Source organism: Panthera uncia (genome assembly GCF_023721935.1).
Source record: "Panthera uncia isolate 11264 chromosome A1 unlocalized genomic scaffold, Puncia_PCG_1.0 HiC_scaffold_17, whole genome shotgun sequence".
Lineage (NCBI taxonomy): Eukaryota > Metazoa > Chordata > Mammalia > Carnivora > Felidae > Panthera > Panthera uncia.
Genome location: NW_026057577.1, coordinates 60,145,519 through 60,173,204, shown reverse-complemented (window position 1 = coordinate 60,173,204; position 27,686 = coordinate 60,145,519). Strand labels below are relative to the sequence as shown.

The following is a 27,686-nucleotide window of genomic DNA, read 5'->3' as shown; positions in this document are numbered from 1 at the left end:
GAATAAAGAACTGAAACTAGAAAACTGTTAGGTGCCAAGGCAGTTCTAGGTTCTAGCTAGCCTCTTTCTCTCTCTCATCACCCAGCCATTTCATGCAGACACTCTCATGACAAATAGGTTCTCTCCTCACACACACTCACCCCTTTCTCCTGCATGCCTACCATCATTCACATTACACTTGTCTTTTCCTTTTGCCACTGATTAGCCAGATTTCTCTTGTTTATATCTGAGAATATTCAGTCTAACTGGCTAGACAAATTACCATCACTTTTTCTACGCAGAGCTCTTCAAGCCTGCCTACTTCACAGATCACTGATTAGCGATTGGCTACCCACCCCTGAGACAGTAACTACTCCTTGATAATAATGGATCAATGATGCATCACCAATTGAGGGTTGTGGCAATATAAATGAGATGGGGAAGCTGGTGAAACTAATTCATGCAGATTTTCTAAATGAGAAGACTATTCTTTTGAGAAACAGTTACCTTATATTCTTAGATCTGGTACTTTTAGAAAAACTTTGGTTTTCAGGAAGGAGAAGAAGGAAGAAAGGAGGGAATATTCTTGGAACATTTAGAAGCCAGGTGATGATCTAGGTGCTTTTTTGTTACTTCTGTATAATCAGCTAAGGTAATTTAGTGACATTACCTAATTTAAGTGAGTAGCATAAATAAGATTTGAAGTTAGGCCTGTGTATCTGTCTGTCCCCAGAGTCCATGATTTTTTCCCCAGACACACTCTAGTGTCTTATTACTTTGACTATACATTGGTGACATATCTTGCTTTATGTTGTTACTTTAAGTAGATATGTATTTAATGTATGAGATGAGATGGTTTTGAGAATAGGGAGCATACATGTTCTATTCACTCTTTTATAAAACCTGTATATACAGTAGTTTCTCAGTTTTTTAATTTTATTTTAAATGTTATTTTACCTACTGAATGATAGAATATTGCCTTATGGCCTTATGGTAATATAATAATAATAATATGCCTTATGGTAATAAAATCTTAGTATCCAAGACTAGTTGAAATGTGAGATGAGGTATTTAAACCTACATACATAATACTAGTTGATATTTGAGATCATGCTTTTAACTTATAATTATTAATCATAATTCATAACCTCCATTCAATGTGTAAAGTTAGTATTGAATATTTTTCATTGCCCCATTATAGAGGGTTTTTTTTCCCTACTTTTTATATTAATGCATGATATAGTAAAATTCACCCTTTTTGGTGTACTGCTCTGAGTTTTGATAAACACATGAAGTAACGCAGTCACTCCTACAATGAGTGATTGTAGTGATCACTCCCCCAGCCCTTTGTACTTAACTACTCCCCCATCTCCAGTCACTGATAACCACTGATTCATTTTCTGTTCCTGTAATTTTGCTTTTCTAGAATATTATATAAATTGGACCATACATTATGTAGCCTTTTGAGTCTAGCTTCACTCACTTAGCATAACGTATTTGAGATTAATCCGTGGTGTTGCATCAGTTAGTAATCTGTTCTTTTTACTGCCGAGCAGTATTACATTGTATGAGTATGCCACAATTTGTTTATCCATTCCTTACTTTGAGAGGCATTTGAGTTCCAGTTTGGAGCGTTTATGAATATAAACATCCTCAAGAGTTTTCTTTTCTTTTTTTTTTAAGTTTATTTTTTTTTTTTGAGAGAGAGAGTGGACTAGCGAGCAGGGGAGTGGCAAGAGAGGGACAGAGAGAGTCCCAAGCAGTTCCACAATGGCCGCCAGACATGAGGCTTGAACCCACAAATCATGAGATCATGACCTGAACTGAAACCAAGAGTTGGACACTTAACTGACTAAGCCACCCAGGCGCCTCCTCAAACAAGTTTTCCTGTAAACATAAGATTGTTGTGGTGGGGTTTCGTTTTTGTGTGTTTGTTTCATTTGGATAAATACTTAGGAGTAGGATTTTTGTTTCAAATGGTGCTGTGTTTGACTTTACAAGAGACTAGCAAACTATTTGCCCAAGTGTTTGTATCATTTTACCTTCCCAAATGTATGAGAGTTCTAGTTGCTCTGAATCCTCACCAGTACTTGTTATTATCAGGTTTTTTTCTTTGTTTCTTTTAGCCATTCTAATAGACATGTAGTGATTTTTTCATTGCAGTTTTGTTTGCATTTCCCTATTGACTAATAATGGTGAGCATATTTTCATGTGCTTATTTGTCATCCCTATATGTATGGCAAGGAGTCTGTTGAGATCTTTTACTCATTTTTAAATTTGGGTTATTCATTTTCTTACATTTTGAGAGTTCTTTATGTAGTCAGAATATAAGAATTTTATCAGAAATGTGATTTTCGTATATTTTCTCCCTGCTGTGGTTTGTCTCTTCATTTTCTTAATAGTGCCCTCCAAAGAGTAGACTTAAATTTTTTAAGTAGTTTTATTTATTTTTATTTTTATTATTGTTTTAAATCTGAATTTCTTACTTATGATGAAGTCCAAGTTATCAGGTTTTTCTTTTGGCGATATATGTAAGGAATGTTTTTTTCCTGTTTTCTCCTAGCAGTTTTTATAGTTCTGGGTTTTACATTTCATTCTATGATCCATTTTGAGTTGATTTCATATGTGCCTCCAAGGTTTGAATTAAGGTTCTTATTTTTATTTTTTGTTATATTGATATCTAGTTATTCCAGCACCATTTGTTAAAAACTCTCCTTTCTCCACTGAATTGCATTTGCATCTTTGTCAAAATCATCATATATGTGTGGATCCTCTGTCCTTTCTCCATTACCATGTTGTCATTGCTGTGCTTTATACTTAAGTCTTGAAATCAGGTAGGGTAGACTCCCATCTTTGCTCTCCATTTTCAGAATTGATTTGCCTATTTTAGTTCTTTTACTTTCTATATAAATTTAACAGTCAGCTTTTGATTTCTGTAAAACAGTCCTGTTGGGATATTGGTTGGAATTGTGTTGAATTTATAGATAGTTTGAGGAGAATTGAAATAGTAACAATATTAAGTCTTCCCATTCGTGAGCACTGTATATCTTTCCATTTGTTTAAGTCTTTTTAAATTTCTTTTGTTACTGATTTATAGTTTTTGGTGTGGAAATGTTGGAGTTTGGTGGGAATAATCAAGAAAGAATTCTTGAGACATCTTTGGTGCAAAAAGGTAGTTTTATTAAAGCATGGGGACAGGACCCATGGGCAGAAAGAGGTGCCCTGGGGTTGTGACTGGTGAGTGATTATATACTTTGAAGTTGGGAGGGGGTTAGGGATGGTGTAAGTCTCTAAGGAATTTTGGAAGCAAGGTTCCCAGGACCTTGAGGGGGCTAGCTCAGATCATTTATTACTGTCTAATAAACCTTAGTCATGAGACCCTTCAGATGTATATCAGTGGGCCATATGCTTGGAGGATGATTGCTAACATATATCTTGGAGGAGAGAGATAAAGGAAGTTTCCAAAGGAATTTTTATATGTTAAAGGAGACGTACAGGATCCTGGAGGTTGGGATAATGTTAAGCTAAGATTACCTTCTGCCCTTAGCAAAGTGTCAACATCAAGGCAGCTGAGTTCTCAGAGGAAGGTCACTCTGCCTGTCTCAAGGACTTATCAATGGGCTGTAAGTTGTAAGAAAATTTTTTTCTTTTCCCTTTTTTCACCACATCAGTTTCCAGTGCACATATTCTTGTTAAATTTAGGGCAAAATATTTTTATAATTTTAGTGGTATTGTAAATAGTACTAATATCTAATTGTTATTAGCCATATACAGAATAGTGATTTTCTAGCTTGCTACGCAACTAAATTTTAGTTTTAGTAACTTTTTTTTGTAGTTTCTTTTTAAGTTTGTATATAAGCAATGATACCTATTTAGGATTCCAAAAAAAGTACGTTTTGTTTTGTTTTATTCATGATAACCTTAGCTTGTTCTGATATATATACCATATGGTTAGGTAATTTATATGGTTTGTTTTGCTTTTTTATGCTTGAATGTTTTTAGTGTCAATAATTTGGTATCAGAAACCAATTTAATCAATTATCTCATATAAAATACCATATTCTTATATAGTTAGCATATGTGTTTGCATGAAAGGTAACATAGGGAAGTGAATGTTTCTTACAGTCTTCCTGTTAATGGGTTTTGAAAGAATGTGTATCTTACTTGCTGTAGGCAACTTAGATAAAATAACAAAAATGGAAAAATACCTTCTTGCTACTTGGTACTTCTTTTTGCACTGTTTAGTCATTATTGTTCTGTAAGTATAAAAAGGTGTAAGCACTTTAATCATGTTAAAGACCACTTTCATATTTTACATGATTTTAAAAAAGAGTTGTGACATTGCTTTAGTGAGTCCTCAAGACCTTAAAAATGAATCTTTAATTTGGGTAGATTATGATGAACGAGAGATATTTACAGTGTACAGTGGCTATCTAGATGCAATTCTGCTCCATAGTGTTTTATTGATTTCTTTCCTTCTGCATTGCTACAATGCAGGATTTCTTCTCAGTACTACTGTAAGGTCGTTGAAAACAAAATGCAATTCATTCTAACTAGTTTTTCCCTCCCTCAATCCAAAGATTTTTTTATGTTTATTTATTTATTTATTTATTTAAATTTTTTTAACGTTTATTTATTTTTGAGACAGAGAGAGACAGAGCATGAATGGGGGAGGGTCAGAGAGAGAGGGAGACACAGAACTGAAGCAGGCTCCAGGCTCTGAGCTGTCAGCACAGAGCCTGACGCGAGGCTCAAACTCAGGGACCGCGAGATCATGACCTGAGCCGAAGTCGACCGCTTAACCAACTGAGCCACCCAGGAGCCCCATATGTTTAGTATTGAGTAGAAGAGTTTTATCTAATAACTTTGCTTGCTTATTCATTCATTCATTCATTCATTCATTCACTTACCTGCCTATTTATTTGTGGACATATATCCTAAGCCTACTGGTTTGGACTAAAAGTTATTAAATAGAATTATTTTTTTTAGAATTGATAAATGGAAAAGCATGAACTGTCTTTTTCAGAAAATTACATTGCTATCTCTTATTTCCCAAAATAAGAGACAAGATACTTTGAAGCCACATTTTAGAGATAATACTCATTGTTTTTTAGGCTTTAAGAGACTATTAGCAAAATTTCTGCTTTTATTTATTTATTTATTTATTTGTTTATTTATTTATTTATTCTGTTCTCAATCTTATTTTCCTTGTCTGGTATTGTATGATGGTCCTGTACTAAAACAGAATAGAAACATTCTTGGGGAAGGATTTTTCACAGGATTTATATTATTTGGTGTGATATTTTTCTCTAGCACTTTTGGGTGTTTATCATTCAAGTAAAAGAGAAAACTAATTTCTGAAAACATTAATTGTAAAAAAATATTTCTGGGAATAGGAAAAATTATTTTGATCCAAGAACGCTGGTGTGAAGTCTGAGGAGTGGATACTGGAGGATTTGTTTATGTTTTTGTTTCTAGAGTGTTCTGTAGCGATTATAGTGGTGCTTAAAAGTTTTAAAATTTCTTAAACACGTTCTTCTCTTTGGAGAACCCAAAGAGAACACGTTACTCTTTGGAATACCCAATAAAAATATAACTTAATTATGGAATATAACTTCATAGTCAAGTCTGCTAAAATGTATCTTCATGAAATCTAAGAATTCTTAGACTTTCCAACGCTACTTCTCTTCAGATGGAGTGTAATGAGACTAAGGAGTAGAAAAATATGTACCATGGTAGCTTTCCGTTCACATCTAGCAAGAGTAATACTTAGGCTACCTGCATAACCATAACACCCACTCTGTCTACAAGTGGATTTTGAAGTTCTTCCAAAGAGCTTTTCCTTTTTTTTTTTTTTTTTTTGTCAGGAAAAGATTAAACTCTGGCTGTGTCCCCCTCCCCCCACCCCCAAACCTTTTGGCAGTGAAGAGTTTATGGTCTCATCTTTTTCCCTATCTAAACAGGGAGCAGAGCAGTGAAATGTAAAGGTTTCCTCACTATTAATCTTGGGGCATGATGTTTTATAACCCAAGAAAATTATTGATGCTCTTGCAATGTAAATACAACCTTGAAAAAAAAAAGGAAATGAAATAAGAATCTAGTAGCAATATGACTCTTGTTTGTAACTAAACAGGAAGTGTTAATTAACCATGGCACTTGATGTTCCATTGTATTGTTTTATTTAGTAAACTTTATTAAAGTTTTATTTTTCAGAGGAAACCATCTTTTATTCAGTTGCTGATTGTGGGAATTTTACATGTTGAAATCACAAAATAATTGAAAGAAGTTGAACATTAGTATAATCAAGATAATTTTGCTTTCTTTCAAAAGCAAATTAAAAGCTTATTTAAGAATTTCAGGTTATCTGTGGACAAATGAAACTACACTTTGGATACCTGACACAATACTCTATCAGGATAGATTATTTTTTGTAAGTCAAGTATTTTTACAATCTTTTATTTGAGGAAACTTCAAGATTTTGATAAGTTGCTTTACATAAAGACATAAAAATATAGATGTACAGACTTAAATATGCAAAAGGTTTCATTATTACTACAGTGACATGTATTACAATGAAGGATCCATTTTAGAAATGTGGTTAAGTGAAATTTTGATAGGAAGGCAAGTTGATTATTTAAGGCAGAAATAATTACTAGTTTGCACTTCATTTCCATTGTTTCTTAGAACATTATAAATACATTTTTAAAAAACATCTTCCTAAGCATACTGAATTTCTGGGATGTTGTTCTGATCATTCTAGGCATCAGTACACTGTTTCAGAGACTAGAAGTCCAGTTCTGACAAGCTACAGTAAATGTAGATAGTACTACCACTTTGTAGAATAAATCTTTTTGCTTGACGATTATTTTGGGCTGAAGCCTTGTGTCAAAGGGATAAGACAGGAAGTAAAAGAGGTAGCAAGTAAAATACAAGTTGAGGCAGACTTTTACACTCAAGTATGCAGGTGGTTATGATTTCCTGAGGAATTAAAGTATATCACAATGTTTAGAAAGTCATGTGACTTAGAGAAAGGATAGTTCAATATTAAAGGATAGTTCAATATCAACAAACCATTGATTTGTTTTTTTTGTTTATTTGTTTATTTTGAGAGAGAGAGAGAGAGTGAGCACTAGAGCAGGGGAGGAGCAGTGAAAGAGGAAGAGACAGAATACCAAGCAGGCTCCATGCTATCAGTGCAGAGCCAATCCAGGGCTTGATATCACAAACTGTGGGATCATGACCTGAGCCAAAACCAAGAGGCGCTTAACTGACTGAACCACCCATGTGCCCCTAAACCATGGATTTCTGGTACAAATTTAGTTTACACATGTAAAATTTTGTATTTTGTCAATATACACATATGAATGTTCTTACATGTTTGACTAACATCTACTATGCCAAGATTATGCCAGGTATTAGGAACACAAAATATGCATTGCTTAAGTATGAGCTTAAAAAGCTACAGTGTAGAGAAAGAGCTACATAATGAAAGGACAATCAGATAAGTAATTTCAATGAAGTATGTAAGGGGTGTTTAAGAAAAAGTACAAGGTTCTATAAAAGTTCATATCAGAAAGAATGTAAAACCTCATAATTCATAGGCCATGGGGTAACTTACTCAGAAGAGCCTTGCTACAGTAGTAGAGAATAGACTATTTGCTACTTTACTCCCACTTAAAGTATCTTAAAAGTGAGAATGTAGCACTCTGTACTCAGTGAGACATATGAAAACTAAAAAATTCATCACTAGCAGACTTATCTAAGAGAAATATTAAAGGAGGTACTTTAGGAAGAAAGAAAATGAAAGCAAAAGGAAGTATGGATCTACACAAAGAAATGAAGAAAATCAGAAATTGTAACAATGTGAATAAATATATGATATTTTTATTATTCAAATATCATTAAAAGATAAATGACTTTCAACAAAATGATAACAGTACTGTCTGTGGTTTATAATATATACAGATATACAATGTATGACAAAATGTATAGCACAAAGGCTGGGGGGAGAAAAATGGAAGTAGACTGTTACAATCTTTTTTTATACCATACATGAAATGGTAAAGTATTCTTGAAGATGGGCTGTGAAAAGTAAAACATGTATACTATAAACCCTAGAGCAACCACTAAAGTAAGGAAACAGAGTTAGAGCTAATAACTCATCAAAGTAGATAAAAAAGGAATCAGTTAAAAACTTTCAGTTAATCTAGAAGAGAGCATCAAAGAGGAAAAAAGGTGCGAAGAATAGATGTGACACATCATAAAGTGACAGAATTAAACCTAATCACGTTAAGGGTCACGTTAGATATAAAAAATCTAAACATCCCACTTTAAAAGCAGAGTTTGTCAGATTGGATGAAAAAGCAAGATCCAACTATATGCTGCCTACAAAATCCCACATTAGATATAAAGAAACAAATAGATTAAAAGTAAAAAGAATGGGGGGCACCTGGGTGGCTCAGTCGGTTAAGCGTCCAGCTCTTTTTCTCGGCTCAGTTCATGATCTGGTTCCTGAGATGGAGCCCCAGACCCGCATGGGGCTCTGCGTTGACTGCACGGGGTCTGCTTGGGATTCTCTCTCCTCTCTCTGCCCCTCTCCTCGTGCACACATGTGAACGTTTCTAGATAGATAGATAGATAGATAGATAAACAAACTTAAAAATTTTTAAAAGAGTGGAGAATACTATTCAAAACAAAGTTTCAGTGGCTACATTAATGTCAGAAAAGGATTTCAGAGCCAAAAAATAACCTGGGATATAGAAATTTATTTCATGATAATTAAAGGGGTGGCCTTTATCCCCTTTTTCCTGCCACCAAAATGAGACGGCATTCCAATAAAAAAAACTAAGGACCAGTGTCTCACATTAATATAGATGGAAAAAACTTTTAACAAAAATTGAACAAACAGAATCCAACAGAAAAAAAAAAAAAAAGAAAAAGAAAAAGATGATGTATAAACTGTGAGCAAGTGGGGTTTATCCAAGGCATTTTAAGATCAGTTTAACATTGATGGATGGTGGGAGGGAGGGGAAAGTGGGTGATGGGCATTGAGGAGGGCACCTGTTGGGATGAGCACTGGGTGTTGTGTGGAAACCAATTTGACAATAAATTAATAATAATTAAAAAAAGATCAGTTTAACACTTGAAAATTAATCAATGCAATGTGTCATTTCAGTAAACACAGAAAAGACATTTAATAAAATCTAACATTCATTCTTTAGAACTCATAGCAAACTAGGAATAAAAGGAACTACCTCAGTTTGATAAAATCCTACCACTAACATATTATTTCATGGTAAAATACTGAATGTTTCTCCTCTACCATAAACAATAAAGCAAAAGTGTCAACTTTTACTACTTCTATTTATCATACTGGCACTTCTAGCCAGGGCACTCAGACAAGAAAAAGGTAAAAGCAAACAGAAAGGAAAAGGTAAAAATGTAGATGACATGATTATATAGAAAACCTGAAGTGGGGAGAAGGTGGAGATGTGACACGAGACTGGAGGTAAATAAGGGCCAGGCCATGAGGGCTTTTTAAATCCACATTTAGGAGTGCCAGAGTTTTATAAGGACAGTGTGTAACCATTAAGCTTTTGTTCTGCATTAATCAGCTTGTAATTAGAGGGTATATTTTGATAGCATTACAGAGCATGTGTTGAAGAGGACTTTAAGACTCTGGGCAAAGACTTTAGTTAGAAGTTTATAGAAATAGTGGAGTGAAAGATAATAGTTGCCTAGTCTAAGGTAGTAACAGTAGGGATAGAGAAATGTGAACAGATTTGATAACCACTTAAAAATGTTATTGACAGGACCCTTACTACATGTGGAAGATGGTGTGTGATGAGGAATCTAGGACACCTCACATGTTTCAGGCTTGGCGAACTTGTTGGATAGCAGTAGTATTCACTGAGCTAGGTAACACTGGAGAGGGAATAAGGTTAGGGGTAGGAGCTGAGAAGGTGAGGTAGGTTTTAGATATGTGTAACATGAGTGCTTTTTGATAGCTAAGTAATGATGTACTAGAGCCACTTTATACAGGTATCTAGAAAAGGAGGGAAATTTTGATAGGAGATAATAGATTAGAAGACACCAGGTGGAAACTCAAGCAATGGGAATGGAAGAGATTGTCTGAGGAGAGGATAATGTGAGTAGGACAGTGGGCTTGGAAGAGAACTGCCTTATAAAGGAAGAGTAATATGAAAGGAAGATTAGGAAAAATGAATCCAAAGGGCAATGAAATAACATAGGTAATGTTTCAATAGAGATCCTTTCAGTAAGGGAAGAGAGGGTAATTGTATCAAATGCTGCTAACTAGCATCTATATAGAGTTTACTGTGCACCAAGCACTGTTGTAAACAGTTTTGCACTCATTAAATTTTCACAGTAATCTTTTGATCTAGATATTACTATATCCCAATTTTGCAGATGAGAAAAGTGAGGGTACAGAGAGGTTAAGTGATTTGCCCAAGAAAATGCATAGCTAGTAAGTGACACAATCAAGCTTTGAACTCATGCAGTTTGACTCTGTAATTTGCACTCTTGACCAGCAAGGTAAAAGGTGAGCTTAAAGGTAGATTTAACAATAAGATTGCACTGATAACATTAGTCAGTTTTAATGGTTGAATGGGGCAAAACCTGACTGAAGTGAAATGAGGAATAAATAAGAAAAGGGAAGTGTAGAATTCTTTCATGAAACTTGGGAATGAAAAGGAAGAGTAGAAACAGTAGGGACGGTACTATTTTAAATTTAGGAAGGGCTTTCTTAAGATAGGCAAATCCTACATAAGTTTAAATAGTGATGAGAGAGCAAGCGAGTAAAGACAGAGGGATGGGGCTTGAAGAGACATGAGAGAGAGAAGGATTAAAATGAGAGGTTCTGAACCATGGTGAAAAGGCAATAAGGAATAGACTCTATAGCAAAAAAAAAAAAAAAAAAAAAATTGGAGCCCTAGGAGGAGAAAAACCTCTTTTGTTGTCGCAGTGGGGAAGGAAGACAGCATGGATATGGATGCATATAAACTTACAGGTGTCCTGCTATTCCAACTCCTTCAATATCAATTTCTCTCTCTTTCATAGATTTGAAACAGGGATGAAAATTCTCTGTGTCAGCAAGTTACTACCCACTTAACTTGGACCTCTGTTGGCTAAAGGGGAGAGGGAAGAGCACCCTTCTACTTTGCTATTGAAATACAGGTTTCTAAGACACAGACTGGGGAAGTCTTTCTGGTACCGTTCCAGCATGGAGGATTTTCTACCACTTTTGAAGAATCACATTTGCATGTTACCATAGGAAATGAACATATCCTTGGGATTGTGTGCTGGGGTAAACCTATACTAATAGAAAAAGTTGAGTATAAAGATAATCTGTAAAATACTCAGCTAGAGGTGATAGTAATCATGATGTGCAATATTTTTTATACACAATTGTCTAGAATATTGGGTCAGCAAGCTATAGCCCACTGCCTGTTTTTGTAACTAAAGTTTTATTTGAAAAAAAATATTTGATTTTTAAATTTACTGGCACATAGCCACATCGATTCTTGATGTATGTTTGTGGCTCCTGTTACACTTCAATACTGGAATTAAATAATAGTAGCAGAGACCACATGGCCTGCAAAACCTAAAATATTTACTGTTTTGCTCATTACGGAAAAAGGTTTGCTGACCTTTCATTTAGAATTATCAAGTAGTAAAGACTTGGAAAAATTGTTTTGAGATAGAGAAAAATTAAAATACCAAAAATGTGAAGGGAATGAGACAAGTAGAAGATATTCAGGATATATTACTCAATGAAAATATCACTTAACAAACCCATAGAAATTATACCTTAATCTCATTTTTATTTTAAAAATTTGTCTTAAAATGTTAACAGTAGTTGTTTCTGAATAGTGAGATTACACTTGATTTTTATTTTCTTGTTGGTTCTTACTGTGTTTCCTGATTTTTTTCTACAATGCACCTGTGTTCCTGGGTTAATAATAAAACCAACTAGTAGTAGACTGGGATGAAAACATAGAATTCAAAGCAAATTAGAACATGAAGAATGGAGAATTTGGCAGGGTCAGGCAAAGATGAGGCATCTTGGAATAATGAAGAAAATCCTTCTTGCTGGTTACCAAGAAAGTTGGAGAAAGTTTTTGATGATGCCAGTGAGAACATTTTCAGGTCCTTTAGTTCCTTCGATTTAACCAGCATCTAATATGAGCCCTGTCTAGAAACATAGTTTGCCACAGAAAAACAAAAAAGAGAGTTATGGAAGTTATAACTTACCTGTACACTTTGTTTCTCATTCCCAAATATACAGATTTTTGAAGTTTATGGAGATTTTCTTAACTTTTTGTGACTTGTAGATAGTGCTTTATAATGGACATTTATTTTTTAATCCAAAAAAATTAAATTCCATTATTTAGCTATAAAGCCAATACTTTATTTTTTTTTTCATTTTTTTTAACGTTTATTTATTTTTGAGACAGAGAGAGACAGAGCATGAATGGGGGAGGGACGGAGAGAGAGGGAGACACAGAATCGGAAGCAGGCTCCAGGCTCTGAGCCATCAGCCCAGAGCCCGACGCGGGGCTCGAACTCACGGACCGCAAGATCATGACATGAGCTGAAGTCGGACGCTTAACCGACTGAGCCACCCAGGTGCCCCATAAAGCCAATACTTTAATATATGATAGAAGTTGCAGCTTTGTTTTGTTAGGTCCCAAATGTGCCTTAAAAAAAAATGGTGAACAGCCTTTATTTGGGCAAAAATAAGTGAGAAATTGCAGAAAGTAATGTTTTCAATGAAGTAGTGTTATTAACCAGATGAATCTTGAAGTAGTTTTACTGTGGTATTCTATTCCAACATCTGTATTGTGCCACTACCCAGATGCTCGCTATAAAGTCAATGGATCTTGACAAGCATTAAGTTTATTTCAGTGGCTTTATTATATTAGGAGTCATTGAAACAGAAGAGAAACCAGTTTTTTACCAAATCTCATCTCTCAACTTGACATGTTTTTTTTAAATTTGTCACTGTGAATGATATTTATTATCTCTATAATGACCAAATCAGTTGTTAAAAATCCCAAGATTGAAGCTTAGGGTACAAATTACTTTGCCAATAAATTGCCATGTAGAAAACCCAGAAAACCAAATCAAAAAATAAGCCTAAAACCCTTGTTCTATTTGTCCTTTAAATATTTATTAAATAGGCTGATGTTTCATTGCCTATAAAATGTAATTTGTAAGAATAATTTTTATGTAACCTTGTTTAAAAGAAAAAGAATTAAATTAATAGATAATGAACCTCAGAATAAGAATATATGTGAATATATATAGCATTTTAATGTAAAATGTAAAATTTGAGCCCATGTGTCAATTAAATATGTAAATAATTATAAAAAATTAAATATATTCAGTTTATACTTATAATCAAACACATATGCAGATGTGCATATGTGTGTGTATACATATGTATGTATATGTGTGTATGTGTATAATTATATCCATCCAATACACTGACTAGTATGACAATGAATAATGGAATGATTTTGAATGAAAAATTTCAGTATTCAGTATATTTAAAAGAAATTTCCTCTTAATAGAATTTATAATGTTATGCAATTATCTTAAAGGGAAGTGGTAGAGGTCCCACTGCTTGTTATTTAACAATGCACTGAAAAAAATGCACACAATTGTTGGGAGCAAATGTCATTGGCCATAGATATGCAAGATGTCCTAATAGATCTTATCCATATCAGACATTTATTATTCAAATTGATTTAATCATAATGTAGACCGGAAACTGTTTTCATTGCTTATGCAAGTACCCTTTGGTTTTTTGTTTTTGTTTTTTTTAATTAATGTGTTTCTTATTTCTTCAGGAAGTTTCCAGTGGCATTTGAGGGAGGAGAAATCTATTAGCTTCTGCCCTGAGTAATGCAGTTTTATTGTTGAGATTGTGGGCTCAGCCAAAAACCAATATTGAATGGATAGAAGGAGTAAGGAAAGGAGGATGGGAGACAGGGAGGGATGAAGGGAGGAAGGAATAGGAAAAAAGGAAAAAACAAAAAAGGAAAATAAAGTTAACTATATAAACACTTAGTTCACTTGTATAAAAATAATAAGAAATTGTGAAATGTTTTGCTAAAACAGCAAGATCCTGTCATTGTCTCATCTCTACTCCCTGCTGCCCTGACGATATAATTTTATTCATACATAAATAAATGAAGCAACAAGTATATTTTTGGTGATGATGTTGTTACTGAATTTCTAGGTAACTGAAACATAAAGGAGAGTTGTTCTGGTTATACTTTTTTCTGAGTTTTCATATGACTAGTGGAAAATAGCTAGGCATCACATAGAGCTCTCTAAGTTTATTTCAGTAATGATGTTTATTAATGTTATGAGTAGCAAAATATCCTGCCCAAATTTGGGATTTGAAGGACAGTTCATAGGACTGAGTGGAAAAGTATAGGGAGGAATGTATCAAAATCTGGTTGGGGAAAGAGTTTAGGCAGTTGAAAATACATGTTTGATATGACTGTTTTTATATTAAAAGCTATAGAAGGTAAAATTTAACAAATAATCTTGATAGGGACAAACAAAAGACAGTGAAAAGGTCCTGCAGGAGATAGATTTTAGAAGGCTGACAAGCCCTACTCTGAGGTATTAAAGGGACACTTTCTAAATCATTTTTAGAGTTTTCATTTCAGTTTGTTTGTCAAAGAGCCAGTGTCTAGTCCCTTTTCACAGCTTTCAAGCTAGTCCCTTTTCTCTTTCAAGCTTTGTTTCACATGAGGTGAAGAAACAGTAAAACCAGTATTTTGGAGGGTTTCCTCCTCCTCTTTCTTCTAAAATAAACCTTTTTCTTGAAAGATTATTTTTATTTTAGAATTAATCTCTCAGCCTTTGTGGCTTATGTAAATATACAAGTTGTCATAAAGGGAACAAAACATAAAAAGTCTTTACAAAGACTAGGGTCATGAGTAAAGGAATATGTATTACATTCACATCTCATCAGGGCTTTATGTAAACTTACAGTAAATTTGCAAAGCAAGTACACTCAATGTTATTTTTTAATCAAATCACTGAGAGTTTAAGTGACTCACCCAAGGCCACATAGAAAATGGGTGACTGGGGCTGGAGTGAGAATTAAGCCTTCTCTTCTGATTCTCAGCAGTAATGCAGTCTCATTATTATCATCATTTCTTGAACCCCTACTGTGCTAGTTTTCCTGGCAGTTTGTATCCTCCATCAGAAGCTGTGACCTATTTTTAAAGTTGCCTTTTCAAGTGAAGAGACAATATTGCATGCTGTGTTTTATACATTGTTGTGAAAAATGGATGAAGTCAATTTTATAAATTCCGAATATACTTGGCATTTTTATGCTGTTTATAATTACTAAAAGTCTATCGTCATTTGAGTCATAAGTTAACTAAAAAATTAAACCCCAAACTGTATTGTGTTCTACCCCTCCTCTCAACATGCACACCTTTACATTATTTTCTCTAAGTCTTGTTTTACTTTGTTTTGACTGTGTAAATCTCTGGTTTCTTCGTATAGTTACTGATTATTATTATTTTAAAAAAATGTTTAGTTGTTTATTTTGAGAGAGAGGAAGCATGAGAGCCAGAGCAGGGGGCGAAAGGGGTGGTGGTGGTGGAGGGAGAGAAACTTAAGCAGGCTCCATACTCAGCACTCAATGTGGAGTCAAACATGGGGCTCGATCCCATGGAGCCCAACACCGGGCTCAATCCCATGACCCTGGGATCATGACCTGAACCAAAATAGAGAGTCAGACACTTAACTGACAAAGCCACCTAGATGCCCCCTTTGTTTTTTGCTTTGTTTTGTTTTGTTTTGTTTTGCATGGAGCCCAACATGAGGCTTGAACTCATCACTGTGAGATCAAGACCTGGGCTGAAATCGAGTCGAATTTAACCAACTGAGCCAACATGGCACCCCTCTGATTATTATTAAATATGTGGTTTATCCTGCTTCTTAAATATGGATATCCTAAACAAAACTATGTGAAACCAATGGAGTCATAAGGAAGGAGGTGACAGCTAGCACTAAACATACTCTATAGACTCTTAGTAGCTTATGTATCTCTCAATACAGAATTAACACAAATATTCACACCTTCAAGGACTTACCCAGCTAATGTTATTAGCTTCATGCTACAAAACAAAATAAATCTGTATCCAAGTTTTCCCTAATCCCCAATGAATATAATTGGAAAAGGAATGTGAGAGTATTCATAAATATTTCTAATATGTACTTAGTAAAATGTGAGTTGACCACTTATATCTTTTAATATTTAATTGTTTCTGTAAAGTAGCCTGCTCCAAGTTCTTAGAGATTCTCTGAATTGTGTAACTAGCACAAAAAGCATAATTACTTTAGAAATATTTTATAGGTATCAGCATTTTAGAAGAATAATCTTGCAGGTATTTTTATAAGTACATTATCTTCAAAAGGAGAATGACATAAAAATAAGCATAAATTCTAATTGTTTCTAAATCTGATAAAATATATAGTTTTTAATTCTAGAAAATTCTATTTGATACTGTTTTCAGTAGTGAAATATAATTATTAGATTATTTCCTTGATTGTTAATCATCACAAAATTTAAGTAAGATTCAAGTTGAGAGCTTCGCTGAAAGAAATTTATTACATTCCTTTATGTAAAAAATACTTTAAACAAATAGGTAAAAGTATATAGTAAGTGTAAGGTTTATAGGTAGGTATAAGTAGAAAATTTCCCTTAGAGGGTCATTTGTTATTCAAGCTTTCGCACTGAGAAAGAGTGATTCTAGACTTCCAGAATTTTATAGGTTAACTCTGTATCAAGCAAGCATTTGTATTTCTAAAAGTTTTTAAATTGTGACTATAATAAAACTGCAACAATGGGATTCTTCAGGTACCCATTCACTTCACTTGAAATACCATTTATTAGGAAGCCTATGCTTATGCATGTGTTAAATATCTTCTGAATACAGAATTGTCAAATTTATTGTTATGAAGCAAATGTGTACACTTAAGAAAAATAACATCTCATTTTTCTAATTCCTAAAACCAAATGTATTTTGTAATGAAATGGGATAATACAGAAGAAGAAGAATCGTAGAGGCTAGTTAATTAGCTGTTTTAACAATAAAAAGTAGATTCTTAATTACAATAATAATTAAGGTTTTCCCCCTGTCCTTATTATACTTTTCTTATAGTAAAGTATGATGCTTGTGTTTTGGGAGCTCAGAACTAGCTTGATAAGTTTTTTATTTATTTATTTATTTTTTTAAGTTTTTTTTTTTTTTAACGTTTATTTATTTTTGAGACAGAGAGAGACAGAGCATGAACGGGGGATGGTCAGAGAGAGGGAGACACAGAATCCGAAACAGGCTCCAGGCTATGAGCTGTCAGCACAGAGCCCGACGCGGGGCTTGAACTCATGGACCGCGAGATCATGACCTGAGCTGAAGTCGGCCACTTAACCGACTGAGCCACCTAGGCGCCCCATAGCTTGATAAGTTTTTATCTATGATTCCATATAAACAAGAAGCCAATCCTGAAGTTCTGTCTATGTGGCTAAGTCAAGTAGAGATTGGTAGATCATGTTAGATTTATGTAGAGAATCAAATTATCTTATTCAGCTCCATTAAAAACAATTAAAGATTATTGTGAAGTTTTAGACCATTTGGGCAACTTGAAAATGAAGGCTAAATAATGAATCATTGTGATTTTTTCATCCCCCTCTTTTTTTCTTTTATTATTTATTCTGAGAGAGAGACAGAGACAGAGCGTGTACATGTGGGGGAAGGGGCAGAAGGAGAGGGAGAGAGAGAATCCCAAGCAGGGATTCTCCATTCTCTGCAGAGCCCAACTAGGGGCTCATTCTCACCAACTGGGAGATCATGACCTGAGCAGAAATAAAGTGTTGGGACACTCAACTGACTGAGCCACCCAGGCACCCCTCATCCCCCTCTTTTTAAAATCTTTAAATTCATTAATAAAATTATTTTGATAAAATTTTGGGATAATTTAATATGTTCTTATAATACTATTTACTGAACACCTATTAAATGTAAGGTGCTGAATGGAGTTTTATTAGATAGAGAATATAAAACATTATTGTAGTCTTCAAGGAATTTGCTATTTAATTTTTTACAGTCTCTTCATTTTGAGATAGGGAGTGGGGGAGGGGCAGAGAGAGAGAGGGAATGAGAAAATCCCAAGCAGGCTCCATGCTGTCAGTGTGGATCCCAATGAAGGGCTCGCTCTCATGGACTGTGAAATTAGGACCTGAGCTGACATCAAGCTCAATTATGACCTGAGCTTAACCTACTGAGACACCCATGTGCCCCACGGAATTTGCAATTTAGATAGAAAGTCAAGACCCAAATACATGGAAGTTTAAATACACACACACACACACAAAAATGAATGTTAGGTAATATCAGAGAGAAAAATAGTATCAAAAGCATAGTTGGGTTTTCCAAATATCAGAAAGAAGATTTGGAGTATAAAATATAGGTTAAGTACTACAAGTACTGCAACATAGGCTAAAATTCATTTACACTGAAGTTTAACCAGCTCACCAGCAAGCAGGAGTACATATATGAAAGTTTGAACTGTGAATCTGGACATCTGTCTTTAAGATGGGGAATGGGAAAGAGAGTATCACATAAAAAAAGAAGGGTATATGGTATCCTCTGGAGAGAAGATTGGTATTTAGGAAAGGAGGGCACAAAAAGAGAGGGTAGATATACCAAAACCCAACTGACCTTAAGATTATGACTTCTTATGATACTTAAATAATTATATTGCCATATTAGCTGTGAATCAATCAATATTCAGTAAAATTACTGTCATAACTCTTTAACTGAAATAATTTTTTGTATTAACCATTCATTCTCTCAAATGGATACTATCATATCCCATTGTATATGGAGAATATTGAGGTAGGCACAGTTGTTTCTTCCAAGGTGCCTACAGTTTTAGGTTGATGAAATAAATGCATTTAAGTACACAAAACTAACAGGATGTAGGATACATATAGGAAGGTAGTGGAAATACGGCCTGGAAACCCAGTTCACTTTCAGAGAATGGAAGGTTTTATTATAAGGTTAAGAAATGTAGAATTAGTTTAGGTAAATGGGACTCATGGAAGGTATTTGAATATATCAATGACATAATTAGAGATATTTGACAGTGTGGCTTGACACTGTTAGAACAAAATGAAGCATTGATTGATGACACAGATAAAGGCAGCAAGGTAGATCAGATGCTATTTTCTTTCAGTGATGTAGTTAAGGTATGATAATGGCTGAATTAGGCCTTAAATATTATAGATTAAAAGTAGAAAGATGATTGTGAAAAATTTGCAAATTTAGATTTTTTTTAAGCTTTGAAGCCAGGTAGTAGCTTATGAGTTAGAAGCTTACTTTGATAATTAAAAAAAAAAAAAAAAAAAAATGCTTATTAAGCATTTAGGTTGCTCTTCCGTAGATAAAAATAAATTCATATAATGCTAATTAAGTGCATGAAATTTCAGTTTATAAAGGTTTAAACTGCCTAATAGTATATATTTTAATGTTTATTTATTTTAAATTTGTTAAGTTTATTTGTTGAGAAAGAGAGAGAGCAGAGAAGGATCAGAGAGAGAGAGGGAGAGAGAGAATCCCAAGCAGGCTCTTCACTGTCAGCACAGAGCCTGATGCAGGGTTTGAACCCACGAAGTGAGCTGAAAACAAGAGTTGGACACTCAACCAACTAAGCACCCAGGAGCCCCAATGTTTATTTTTGAGTGAGGGAGAGAGAGAGGGTGAGCAGGGCAGGGGCAGAGAGAGAGAGGGAGAGAGAGAGGATAAGAAGCATGCCCTGCACTGACAGCAGAGTGCCAACCTGGGGTTTGAACTCATGAACCATGAGATCACGACCTGAGGCAAAGCCGGATCCTCAACCGACTGAGCCACCCAGGTGCCCCAAATAGTATATATTTTAAAAACATTTCATGGACCCCCAGTAGTAAATCTAATGGAGGAAGAAACTGCAAGGACTATTTTTTACTCATTTCCCTTTAATTCATACAAATGTCATGAAGTATCATTTGGGCAAATTATTGTACATTACATCTATAGTTAGAACATCTCCTTCAGAACTCTAAGCCTCACGTAATGTTGTCTGAACATGTATTTTGTGACAGACCCCATGTACCTTTTTTGGTCAAGATTTGCCCTTTACTCTGAAAGCCCAAACTATGAGTGGTGGTTAGTGAGCTGAAATCTCCTGCCAATCGTTATCCCAAGAAATTCCAAGAGAATTTGTAAGTGGTTTTTGAGAAAATGTGTGTATTCAGACTCCTGAATGTATTGTGACATTTAATATTTTATGTTCATAAAATTGGCATTGTGTTAGCAGGCAAATTGCTTTTGAAAAGTCATTTTTATGAAAATAGTTGATCAATAAATCTGCTGATTTTTCTCTTTGCCACTAGCCTACCCAGAAGTTAGCTACAATGGATTAGTAGTATATACTAAAATTAATGGAAAGGAGAAAAGGAAATGACACTTGTTCTAAGAAGATCAGGGCCTTTTTAACAAAGAGTAGCAGTTTTATCTTTAGACCTGTATGAAGAATTCTGTTAAGAATTTTATCCTTTAGACCTCAAAGACCTATTGTTATGAATGTAATTTAAGCATAAAAGGACTAAAGGTCTTGAAAGTTAAGGTTTATGACACTGAAAAAGTATTCATACATCTTATGGTGGCAACATTCTTTTCCTAGTTAATGCTCTTACATGGAAAAAAAATTTTTTTGAAATTTACCTAAATATTGACTTCTGTACCTGTATAATAACTTCACCTGTATAAATAACACGGATTAAAGGTTTGATTGGGTTGAGGAATAGATTAATCGGTCTGAAATGGATCATTATGCAGCATAGCTTAGAGATGAAGAACACAAGCTTTGAAATCAGAACTGAATTTAAAATTGTGGTTTTGTCTGAGGGCTGATGGGGGGTGGGGGGGGTGGGTGATGGGTATTGAAGAGGGCATCTTTTGGGATGAACACTGGATGTTGTATGGAAACCAACTTAACAATAAATTTCATATATTTAAAAAATAAAAATAAAAAATAAATAAAATTGTGGTTTTGCTACCAACTACTAACGTGGCCTAGATAAGGTAGATAGTGTATTTGTGCCATAACATGTGGAAAAGATAAATAATGATATTTATGGCTACTGTAATGATTAAATGAGATCACATAAAGTACTACGATGTCTATCACCCAGTAGAGGTGCTCGGAAAATGATAGACATTGTTTTGTTTTTAATAAGATCAGCTAGGCTTATACTTTCCCTTTAAAGTTAAAAACGTTAAAGGCAAAAGGAAGGAAAGGGAATTTCATTTGCTAGCTTGCCAAAAATGGAATGGGTATTAGATTCTGAGAACACAGATTTATGATAAATTAAAAAGAAAATATTCTCTCTGCCTTCTTGCAAATCAATTTTTCTCTTCTTGACGCTTGGATAACACCTTTTATGGTGTCATAATTAAAGATTTTGCATTAATACTGTTTTCCCTCCTAATGTGGCATGTATTGCTTTTTGCATTATACAAGGGTTATTTTAACACTTGCATAAGCTGCCCTGTTATGCTCCTCAAAGCACAAAAATGTGTCTTATTACTATATATCCCTGAGTACATCACACCTAATATGTACTCAACAAGTATCATAAATAAATTCCCTGAATCTCGGTTATTTTGTATACTTGTGTGAGACTTAGGGATACTTGGTTATTTTAGCAGCTTAACCACAATAAACAATGTAGTGTTATTTTCAGACTTCATTCACAAATCTAATTAATTATATGACTAATTAGTGTTATTGATACTAATTATTTCTATTACAATTCCTTAAAATATTTTTATGTTTTATACTAGTCAAGGTAGGCAAGTAGTTGGAAAAATAATCTAAAATCTCAGTGCCTTAATACAAAGAAAGTTTCTTACTTTCTTTATTCCACCATCTAGTGCGGGTAGGATTGTCAGAAGAAGGATGCCCAGGGACATCGATATTAACATCATGGCAGCGTAAGACAACCCTTTTTTTGTCCCTTCACCCCTTCAACAACAAAAATTTGACATCTATCCACAAATAAAAGTGTCTTTGTGGCTGTTGTGGAACCTAGTGCTATATGCCAAGGGTTCTGAGAGCAGCCTCAACTACCAGTTTATTAGGTAATAGGCAAATGGACTTAGGCACTGGCTGTAGAACCTTATGTGAACTGATTCTGGCTCTCTCAGCTGTGTTCTTGGAGCACCTGCAGAACAGTGACTTGGGTAGTCACCTTTGGAGGAGAGAGCCTTTGTGGAAGTACAATTTTCCAGAGAAGTTACAGCACTCTTTTAGAGAAGAGGGGGGAAAAACCAAGTTTGGACAGAGTGAAGTGGGTAAGAGGAGCAGCTCGGTCTTGCTGGCATCATCCCTCCCCTAAGATGGTACAGTTTAGGGCTAAACTAGAGAACCTCTGATTTCTTCTTCAGGGAAAAGGAAGAGTCCATGAGTGAATGCCTGGCTTCCCCAGCTGGGTGTGCGAAACAAACTCAGCATCCAGAGGATTAAAGAGGGAGTTCCATGACTAGGGGAAGGAAGTAGAAATTTTACTAAAATTTTATTTTGCAATGATTTGTTCACAGCATATTGAATTTAATCAGCTTGTGTGTGTTGTCCTTGTATCCCTTGATCATGTTAAATTCACTTATTCTAGGTACTTTTTTGAAGATTTCTACAAACATGATCGTGCTGTTTGTAAATAAAGACAGTTTTATTTCTTCCTTTCAATCTCTATGCCTTTAATTTCTTTTTCTTGCCTCACTGCACTGGCTAGGGCCACCAATAAAATGTCAAGTAGAAATGGTGACAGTGGACATCTTTGCTTTGTTCCTTACCATAAGGGGAAAGCATTTAGTCTATCATCATTAAATATGACTCTTACCTATAGGTTTTCATATATAGGACTTTACTGGATTCAGGAGGTTCCTTTCTGTTAAGTTTTTTTGTTTTTGTTTTTTCTGAGAGGTTTTTTTTTTTTTTTAATCATAAACAGGTCTTGAATTTTGTCAAATGCAAATGCTTTTCTATACCACTGAATTGATCATGTGTTTTTATACCTTTATTCTGTTTATTAATTTTTAAATATTAAACCACCTTTGGATTTATGGGAAAAATCTCACTTGGTCATGATATCCTTTTCATATGTCACTGCATAAGAGATATTAGTGTGTACATTTTTGGGAGATATTGATTTGTGTTTTCTGATACTTTGTTTTTGATATTAGAATGATACTGGCATCATAAAATGAGTTACAGAGTTTTATTCAGGCCTAAAATTTTCTTGGTGGGAAGATTTTTATTAACAATTGAATTTATTTATTATGTGTAGAGGTATTTAGATTTTCCATTTCCTTTAAGGCCAGCTCTGGTCATTACTTTTTCTCTCAAAGTATTTGTTCATTTTTTCTATGTTATCAAAGTTATTGGCATACTATTATTCAGGATACTTCCTTTTCACTTCAGTAGGATAGCTTTTGCCATCACCTTATAAAGGTGATTTATATCCTCTCTCTTTTCTTGAGTCTGGTTTATCAATTTTGTTGAATTTTCAAAGAGCCTGTTTTCTGGTTATACTTTTTCTGTACTTTTTTTCTACATTTTGATTTCTACGTTTTGTTGTCTCCTTGCTGTACCATTAATTTGTTCTTCTTTTTTTTAGTTTTTTAACATGGAAAAATTTGATTGTTGATTTTAAATCTTTTCTTACATAAAATTTAGTGCTATACATTTTCCATATAGCACTGCTTTAGCTACATCCCACAAATTTTGATATATTATTTTTTTATCTTCATTCAGTTTATACTTCCTAATTTCTCATGCAATCACTTCTTTTATTCATATATTATTTAGAAGATTATTGTTTAATTTCCAAATATATGCATGGAGATTTTTTAAATATATTTTTAATTACTAATTTAATTTTATTTTATTCAGGTAATATATGTTGTATTTTATCTTTTAAATTTATTGAGACATTTTACAGCACAGCACATGGTCTCTTTTGGTGAATGCTTCAAAAATACACTTTGAAAAGAATGTATATTTTGCTGTTATTGTGTAGTGTTTCATAAATTCAACTAGATCTAGTTAATTTATAGACTTATTATAGTCTTTTATATCCCTATTGATTTTCTGTATACTTATTCTTTCAATTAATTGAGAAGTGTTAAAATCTCTACCTATAATTGTGAACTTGTCTATTTGTCTTTTCAGTTCTGACAATCTTTGTTTCATGTACTTTGAAGCTCATTAGGTGCATATACATTTAGGATTGTTTTGTGTTTTTGATCCATTAACCCTTTATTTATTATAAAACTGTCCTTCTTTATCTTTGATATTCCTTGTCCTGAAGTCTAATTCATCTGATATTTATATAGGTACTCCAGCTTTCTTATGATAATATTTACAGGTATGTCCTTTTCTATGCCTTTGAATTTAACTCATATATATCTTTGTATATAAAATATGTTTTTTGAAGTAGCATGTTCTGGATCTTGTTTTTTTTATTATCTGAAATCTATGCCTTTTTATTGCAGTGTTTAGACTGTTTATATTTAGTGTAATCTGTATTTTGGGGTTGTCTTATATCTTATTTTCTGTTTATCTCATTTAATTTTTGTCCCTCTTCTTCTTTTAATTTGACCTTTTTTTTCTGCTTTTTTAGTATTTAATTTTGATATGCCACTTTATCTCCACTATTCCACTATTAGCTGTACTTTTTTCTTTTTTCTTGTCTTTTTTCCTTTCTTTTCTTTTTTCCTTTTTTTTTGTTTCATTTCTTCTCTTTTCTTTTGATGCTATAGAGGTTACAGTATCTGCAATATACTCTTCCTTAGGAAAAAAATTCAAAGTTTTATTGCTGATGTGGTCTGTGTGCATCATTGACTAATCAATTACCAGAATTTTAAACTAATGAGGTTGTAGTTTGAAGGTGGCAGTTTTAAAGCATGAATTAACGAGCATTACTTTATAAAGTTCCCTATTAATCTTTCACATATGTATTACCACTTGTTTCCTTGCATTAAGGAACATCCTTTTTTATTTAAGTTTATTTATTTGTTTGGGGGGGCACAAGTAGGGGAGGGGCAGAGAGAGAGAGAGAGAGAGAGAGAGAGAGAGAGAATTCCAAGAAGTTTCTGTACTGTCAGTATGGAGCCCAATGTAGGCTCAGTCCCCCAAACTGTGGGATCATGACCTCAGCCAAAATCAAGGGTCAGATGCTCAACTGACTGAGCCACCCAGGTACCCTAAGGAATATCCTTTTTTATCAAAGAGACTTTGTTTTTCAGTTGTAATTTCCCAATAAAAAACTTGGCTCTGTATACACTTGGCAATACTACTCTTTACTCATTAGTTGATAGTTTTACTTTTCCTAGCAACTGTTTCAAATATCTCATTTCTAAATGCTGTCAATTTCAGTTCCTCTCAGTAACAGTGGATAAGGTCATATCCTTTTTGACAGAGAAGAATGAGGCCATCTGGAATGAGCTGCATGATAGACTGCTTTCACCTCAACCTATTTCTATGTTCTTTTTTTTTTTCCTTTAAAAAAATGTTTTTTAATGTTTATTTATTATTGAGAGACAGAGAGAGAGCATGGGAGGGGCAGAGAGAGAGAGAGAGGGATACACAGAGTCTGAAGCAGGCGCCAGGCTCTGAGCTGTCAGCACAGAGCCTGAGGTGGGGCTCGAACTCACAAACCCTGAGATCATGGCCTAAGCCAAAGTCACATGCTTAACCGACTGAGCTACCCAAGTGCCCCTAATTTCTATTTTCTTTAACAGAAAGTGATGATAATCTCTTCTTTACTTGCAATCTCAGAAGTGATGCCTTTTTCCCTTCCTAGATTGTGCTCTGAATTTAATTTCTTTGTCTCTTAGAGACCCAAATCTCAAAATGTATCATCATATTGAACTCCTTCCCCAGCTGAAAAAAACCTTTACGTGACTGCCTTGTTATTTTTAACTACTTTTTGATTTCTGCTCTTTCTTAGCCAACACTTCTAAATGAGCAACTGTAGCTACTCCCTCTATTTCTTAGCAACTCACATCCTTCTTCGTATCTTGTAATCTAGCTTCTACACTACTACCTCACTGTAACTATATTTCTTGGCCTGGTGAATGCTTGCTTACTTCAACACTAAGTTGCAGAATAATCATTCAAGAAGCCTTCTCCAAATGGCCAAGATGGACTCCTTATGAATATTTTTTTTCTTATTACTCTGTGTGTGTAGTTCCCACTTTATATAATGTTTACTCCTTTAGATCTAAAATCATGTCTTATTTACATTCACATTTGCAGTATCTGATATATAAGCTCATAATTAATTTTTTAATTGAATTGAAAGTATCTTTTGCTTTCCTAATGTTTTTTGATCAGTGTGTCATTCAGGATTTTTAACAATCTACTTAAAATTGTCTTTTCTCTCGCTTCTAAACCTTTCTGGTTTATTTCCTCAACATTCTTTTTTGAGAGCCTATTTGCAAATGTTTGCTTGGCCCTGTAAGTTATCATTATGTATGTTTATGTAGCTTTGAGTGAATGTAACTTCAGTACCTCTCATGCACCTAGGCACAGGAAATTCAGTGATTAATAAGGGAAACTCCTTCAGCTGAGAATTTTGTTGACTTCAAGGAGAGAAAAACACTCCAATAATCATAATAAGTTACACAGTAACACCTTGGTTTGTGAGCATAATTCATATGGGAAACACCCTTGTAATCCAAAGCACTTGTATTATCAAAGCCAATTTTCCCACAAGAAATAATGGAAACTCAGATGATACGTTCTACAACCCAAAAGTATTCATATAAAAATGATTACAATATTGCAATATAATACAAAATAATAAAGAAAATACAAAATATAAAGAAAAACTAACAAATTCACCTACACTAACCTTTGAAAACCTTCATGGCTGGTGTGAGGGAGACAAGACAGAGGAGGGTTATTGTGTAGGATGACTTTCACTATCACTAGTGGAATCACTGCTATCTATTGGCTCAGTTGAATCTTTTTCTTTTCGTGCAACTTTAACAGGGAACCTATCCAATGATGTTGCTTTTGCCTCCTTTTGAAGATTTCATGGAAATATGACATTGCACTATTGTTAGATTCATTGCTCACACTGCTATAGCATAATTTGGGTGGTGCTTTTCTACAAAATTTTGCACTGTTTCCCACATCTTACACATCTCTCTAATCTCATTTGAAGTGAGGGGTTCCTCCGCCTCTTCCTCCTCCTCTTCCTCCTCCTCCTCCTCTGCAGACGAGATACAGATGCAGACTTTATAAAATCTTGCAATTTCGGCCACTCGCGTACCTTGTTCATACTTCTCAGTGATTTCCTTCTTAACTTCCACCATAATCATCTCCTTCTTCTTACTGTCTTTCTTTTCAACCTTTGTCTGCAGTGGGCCATTGTATATGCTTGTATGGATGTTGACTACAGTACAGTATTAATAAGCTCTTGTCATATACTGTATTTAATGTAACTGGCAATAAGGCAGCAGAGGAAAGGGTCTATATCTGCAGGCACCCTGACCTAGAATGAAGCAAAGCATTCCCAAGCTTACTCTTACATGGAAAAGCAA

At 34.3% G+C, this 27,686-nt stretch overlaps 1 protein-coding gene across 7 annotated transcripts in view; it reads left to right on the top strand.

The window, feature by feature from the left end:
* The window catches only part of SSBP2 (single stranded DNA binding protein 2), a 314,003-nt gene that overhangs the window by 168,801 nt on the left and 117,516 nt on the right, over window positions 1–27,686 (top strand). The gene's annotated exons all lie outside the window — the stretch shown is intronic.